This window comes from Cavia porcellus, unplaced genomic scaffold (genome assembly GCF_034190915.1).
Source record: "Cavia porcellus strain 051 isolate PalLab524CR breed Dunkin Hartley unplaced genomic scaffold, mCavPor4.1 scaffold_4, whole genome shotgun sequence".
In the NCBI taxonomy this organism is placed as follows: domain Eukaryota; kingdom Metazoa; phylum Chordata; class Mammalia; order Rodentia; family Caviidae; genus Cavia; species Cavia porcellus.
The window spans coordinates 103,022,250-103,028,249 of NW_026947487.1; positions in this window are offsets into that span (position 1 = coordinate 103,022,250).

Here is a 6,000-nt window from a genome sequence, read left to right on the forward strand (position 1 = left end):
TTAGATCTAGGTGATGAATTTGGGGCAGAAACACCCCAGAAGTGATGTTGTGTCTTCCTCCGTGGATCGAGTCAGAGGGAAATGATGTTGGGTTGGCGCCATTCTTAGTGATGCTATCTCTGATTGCTTGCTGAGGGGGTGCATGCCAGGTCTTTCACTCTGAAGCTGCTGTTTCTCCCTTTGTGATTAACAAGAATCTGAAGGGAGATGCTTGGACACTAAATAAAAATAGCCTGCTTTTCATCAAATATCCATCCTCAAGTTCAAGCCTCCATAGAAGATTATTGCTTGGATCAGTTATTACTGCGATGTTGGCCAAATGTTTTTCTAATTTCCTCATTCTATATTCATTCAGTTTTCTCCTCTCCCCATTTAACAATGTGTTTATTCATCCGTTTATATAAATATAAATTCATGGATTCTCCTGGAGTAGTCAGTGGATTGCAAAGCCATTACTGTCATCTATTTGATACTTAGATCATCCCACAGTTAGATACTAGAAGCCCTTCTGTCCTTTTGACAAGTCCTTCTCTCTCTCTCTCTCTCTCTCTCTCTCTCTCTCTCTCTCTCTCCCCCTCTGTCTCTCTCTGTCTCTCTCTCTCTCTCTGTCTCTCTCTCTCTCTGTCTCTCTCTCTCTCTCTCTCTCTCTGTCTCTCTCTCTCTCTCCCTGGAACAAGATTTTTCAGGCTTGTTTTGTACCTTACCTTCTCTGGACTCAGCTATTCAGCCAAGTCCTACATCTTTTTAGAAGACAAGGAATTTTATTTTATTTTGTTTTTGTTTTTGTTTGAGACAAGGTCTCTCTATGTAGCTCAGGCTGGGCTTCAATTCACTTGTGTATCCCAGCTTGGCCTTGAACTAGTGATAATCCTCCTGCCTCAGCCTCCCAAATGCTGGGTGTATTGGTGTGTGCCACCACACCCCACAAACAGAAGCCCTTTTTAAAACCATGAACTGGGCATCAGATTCTTGACATCGGAACTACTATGGTGCCATAATTTCAAGGTCATCTCAAAAGATGGAGAGAGAAAAGAGGGGAGAGGGAAAGTAAGGAGAGGAAAGGAAAGAGAAAGAGAATTTAAAATATAAATAAGATGTGTTGAAGCCATACTGACTCCAATCCAATAGACCTGTAGCTTCCCCTTCTGTGTATTTTGCAGGGAAAGCCTACCTCTCCACTAATAAGACATCTAGCTCTCATTTTTGTTAATATATGTATTCATTTGCTCAATCCTAGAAAGCATAGGAAGTTATTTTTGAATTGTGTGTGCATACCAATGAGGGGGAAATCTACTAACCATGTTTCTGTTTTTCTTTATAATTCTATGTGTCTTTAGACTGAGGATATATAATAACAACTCTGCATTCAAAAGTCACTTGGGGCCAGGTGTGGTGATGCATACCTGTAATCCCTGCATTCTGAGAAGCTGAGGCAGGAGGATCACAAATTACAGAGTCTCACCTGGGCAATGTGACTTAGAAAGACACTGTCTCAAAATAAAAATAAATAAATAAATAAATAAATAAATAAATAAATAAATAAATAACAAAGGGATGGCCACATAGCTCAGTAGCTCACCGTGAAAGCCCTGGGTTCAATTCCCAGTACCAAGATTGTCATATGAGATAGATAGATCCCTGTCACACCCTTCCCCATGCAGTGTTGCTCTTTCAAAGTATGCTTTTGTTCATTCATGTCTGTTGGGGATTTGCACGCATCTCTGTGTATTTTTTTTAATATGTGAAGCATTAACATGATTATAAAAGTCAAAACTAAGTTAAAAAACGTATTTGGAAAACTGTCAACTCCCCACACACACCCTTCCACCCTGTCCCCACCCACCCTTTGCAGGTAGCCAGTCTTTTTCATTTCTGTCTTCCCAATTTCTTTTTGCTAAACTAAGTAGATATAGGTAAAGTTTAGTTCCTCTACTTGATTATAAAAAGAGAGAGAGAAAGCTGACTGGAAATGCTCTTTTGCACTCTGCTTTTTTTTTCCCTGAATAATATATCCTGGAAATCACTCCACCTCATCTTTTGGACCTTTTCCTCATTCTGTTTTAGACAAGTGGTCCTGCACTGTGAGATCTTACCACACTTTATCCCGCCAGTCCTTATTTGCAGGCACTGAGATTGTTTCCGGGATCTTACAATTATGAACAATGCTTTCATATATAACCTTGTGTATATGTATTTTCATATTGTTGGACAGGTATCTTCAGGCTAAATTACCTGGGGAGATTCGGAGAAGTGAGATCGCTGGGTCACCTGGTGAATAAATGTGTAGTTTTGATGGATATTGTGAAATCTCCCTCCTTGGCTGCTATACAATTTGCATTCCCCCTCACAGGGTAGAGGGTGCCTGACTCCCCTTGGCCTCCCCAGCTGCTTGCTAATATTTACAAGTCTGATAGGTGAGAAGTAATACTTCAATGCAGATTTCTTTAAAAAAATAGAGAAAGAAACTGCTTTATTTAGATCAGTTCACTCATTGAAAGTATAAATTCAGCGGGTTTCAGTTTGTTGGCAGATATCTGCAATTCTCACTGCAACTGATTTTAACAACCCAGGACTGTGAATTTTATTCTTCCCTGTTCCAATTTCCCAGATGCTGCCCCCACCCCCAGCCTTAAGCAAGCACCTAGAACTCATCTAGGTTCTGTCTATAGATTCGCCTGTTTTGGACAGTTCACATAAAGTGAATTATGCAATGTGTAGCCTTTTCTGATGAACTCCTTTTACTTAGCATTTTGCTTGCAAGGCTTCTGGGTGCTGTGATATATGCCAGAAAGTCACTCCTTTTTATCCCCAGACTTCTATTGTATGGATGTACCACATTTCATTTATCTATCAGCTACTGGTGGACATTTGGGGTGTTTCTACCATTGGCCTATTATGAATAATGTGATTACAAGCATTTATATGTACGATTTTGTCAGGACAAGTGTTTTTATTTCTCATGGATGTATACCTAGGAGTGCCACTGCTGGGTCATCCGGTAACTTTACATGTTGAGGATCTTTCAAATTGTTTCAAAGTGATTCTCATTTGCCTTTTACTCATTATATGTGGAACTGAGCATTCTCCTATATTTAGAGCCTACTGTTACATCCTTTGCTGGGTCATCTATTCACGTCCTATCCAGAAGACTTTGTATATCACAAAAATTAGCCTTTCACCTGTCATCAGAGTTAAAATTGTTTCTCCCACTTGTCATGTGCCTTTCAATTTTACTCAGGATTTTTTATACAAACATTTTTAAATGTCTATGTAATCAAATTTATTAATTTTTTTCTATTGTTTCTGGGTGTTGACTCAAGCTCAAAGTTATTATTCCACACCCAAGAATTCACTCATGTATTATTCCAGGGTTTATGGGCTTTTTCTTCCGGGTACTTACCCATTTTGGAATATATTCATAGGTGTGGTTTCAGGGATAGGTCTATCTGCCTGTCCTAGCACCCCTGATTCAAAAGATCATCTGGCAGTGCAGAAGGATCACAAGTTCAAGGCCAGCCTAGGCAATTTTGCAAGACCCTCTGTCTGCAGAAGTACAAAGGGGTAGGGATGTAGTTCAGAGACAGAGCACCTCTGGTTTCCATGCCCAGTACCACATACACACACATGCACACACACACAGACATACACAAAAATGTGCACACCAGTGCTATCTCATCCCATCTGTATTATATCACATCTGTTTATATGTACTCTGCTCCATCCCCAGACTCCCTGCTCTAGTGCAGAACTCTGTTCTGTGTATTCCAGCACCAGTACCATGCTGTTGGAATTCTAAGTGCGATCATTTCTGAACATCCTTACTTTGCTCTCAGGAAGTTCCTCCTGGAGTCTAAGCCATTGGTCTCCCTGCTGCAAGCCAAGCACCTTTACACCCTGAGATGCCCTGGACCCAGAGGTCTTTGCTGGCCTGCCTCTGAGTTGTCAGATGCTGGGCACACTCTATTTTTGTGCAAATGTGGCCTCTGCTTCCTGCCCAGAGGTGACTCTCTTTCTCTCTCTCTGACAGCCCTGACTGCCAACCTTACAAGTAATTTGCTCAGTTTTTCAAGCACTGCTGAATCACATAAATGCCATTATCATTTTTGTCATCATCATCATCATCAGCTGAGGCATCAGTGGCTTCCCTTCCTTCACCTATTGTTCAGAGCAATGAAGGAGCTGCTGATGCTCAAAACAGAGGCGGTGGTTGTGGGACATCCAAGGTCATAAGCCCTTGAGGTCAATGTGTATCTGAAAGTCGTCACACAGGCTAGGAGGAAGATTGTCATATGCCACCTACTCTTTGATTCCAGAGCTAATTTAGCTCACAAGAGTTGGGTAAGCAGCCCACTCCTACCCTGGTGAATTTTCTCTTATGCTCTTGGAGTGATAGCAAAATGTCAAACTGAGAAAATAAATTTATGTCTAAGAAATAATTGTAAAAATAAATAGGCTTCATAAATCCATATGTCTCATACTTGGACAGCAAAGTACAGGGTTATATGCTTGTGATAGTTGGCCCCTACTTAAGCTCATTCAACAAATAATTGGTGAGTAGCTTCTCAGTGTAGAGCTGTGTTACAGAATCTGTGAGAGACTCCAGGGTGAGTAAGACAAGCCCTCATCGTACTGGAGTTCATTCAGGGCTCAGGGAGATGAGGGAAGAGAGACTGACACATTCGGCTCCCTTATAAGGCAAATGGGGATAGGGAAAAAAGAAAGTTACAATATGTTATGAGTGTGTGGAACAACTGTTCATTCTGATGCCTCTTCAGAAAATATGAAACTTAAAATTGGACTCTGAAGAATAAGGTGGATGTCCTATAAAGATAATCTGGCATTTAAAATTACAGAGGCAGAAACATCCATTTTGTTGAACCATATGAAGTTACTGCTTTGCAGGTCAAAGCAGTTCAAATGATCATATTTAACCATTAAAGTCAAAATTTAGGAAATTATAGCCTGATTGTAGACCTAGTAGAATTAATCAGGTTAATTGGACGAATTAAGAATTCTTATACTGAAGAACAAACAAGGGCCTAGAACATGGTAGTGGTAGGAGATAAAGGATGGAAATAAAACTCAATCCAGAATCTGAGTTGGCATCAGAGATGATGACCAAATCAAAGCAAAGCCAAGGAAGAAAAAACAAACAGAATCTTTCAAATGCCAGCTCAGGAGAATCAAAAGGATTCTAATGGTATTCATCTATTGATGAACGGATGGATGGATGGATGGATGGATGGATGGATGGATTCATTTATACATTCTTTCACTATAGAAGAATTTACTGAGCACCAACTGTAGGGTAAACAATGTTCCAGGAGCTAGGGACATAGCAGAAAATAAGGCAGTCATGCATGTCTAATGTAAAAGGGTGACTAAATGAAAAAACTGATAGATGGAATAATGGGAGAGAGTGGTGAGCCCTGTGTAGACAAATTATTAGGAACAAGAGAACTGGGGGATTTAGGAAAACCCCATAGGACAATCGGGCTAAGGCAGCCCAAGAAGGTAACATGGGAGGAGAGATCTGAAAGATAACAGAGCATGCAAAGACTCAGGAACAAGGAGCCCTATGGAGAGGGGACACCAAATCTGGGGCCAAGGTAGGCACAAGAGCTCAGTAAGACTCTGGACAGTTGGACTGAACAAGAAATGGGGAAACCAGCAGGAGATGGAGTTGGGGGATGAGGCAAAAGCTTGATCTCATTCTGAACATGCTGAATGTTGAGTTGGGACATGTGACCTTTTAACATTCATCTAGCTCGTCTGTGGAGAACTGACAGTAAGGGAACAAAAAGCATGGGAACTAATGGGGAAGAAATGATCAGAATGTGGGTAAACTTTGGCATTAGAACCACTGGAGTTGCTGAGGAGTTAGACACAGGAAAAAGAAGAGAATAATGCATATATTCCATTGCCAAGTCAGGAGCAGGAGAAGGATTTGCAAGAGAATCTAGGTTTCTGATTTGGATATGGTAAGCCTGACATGTCCAG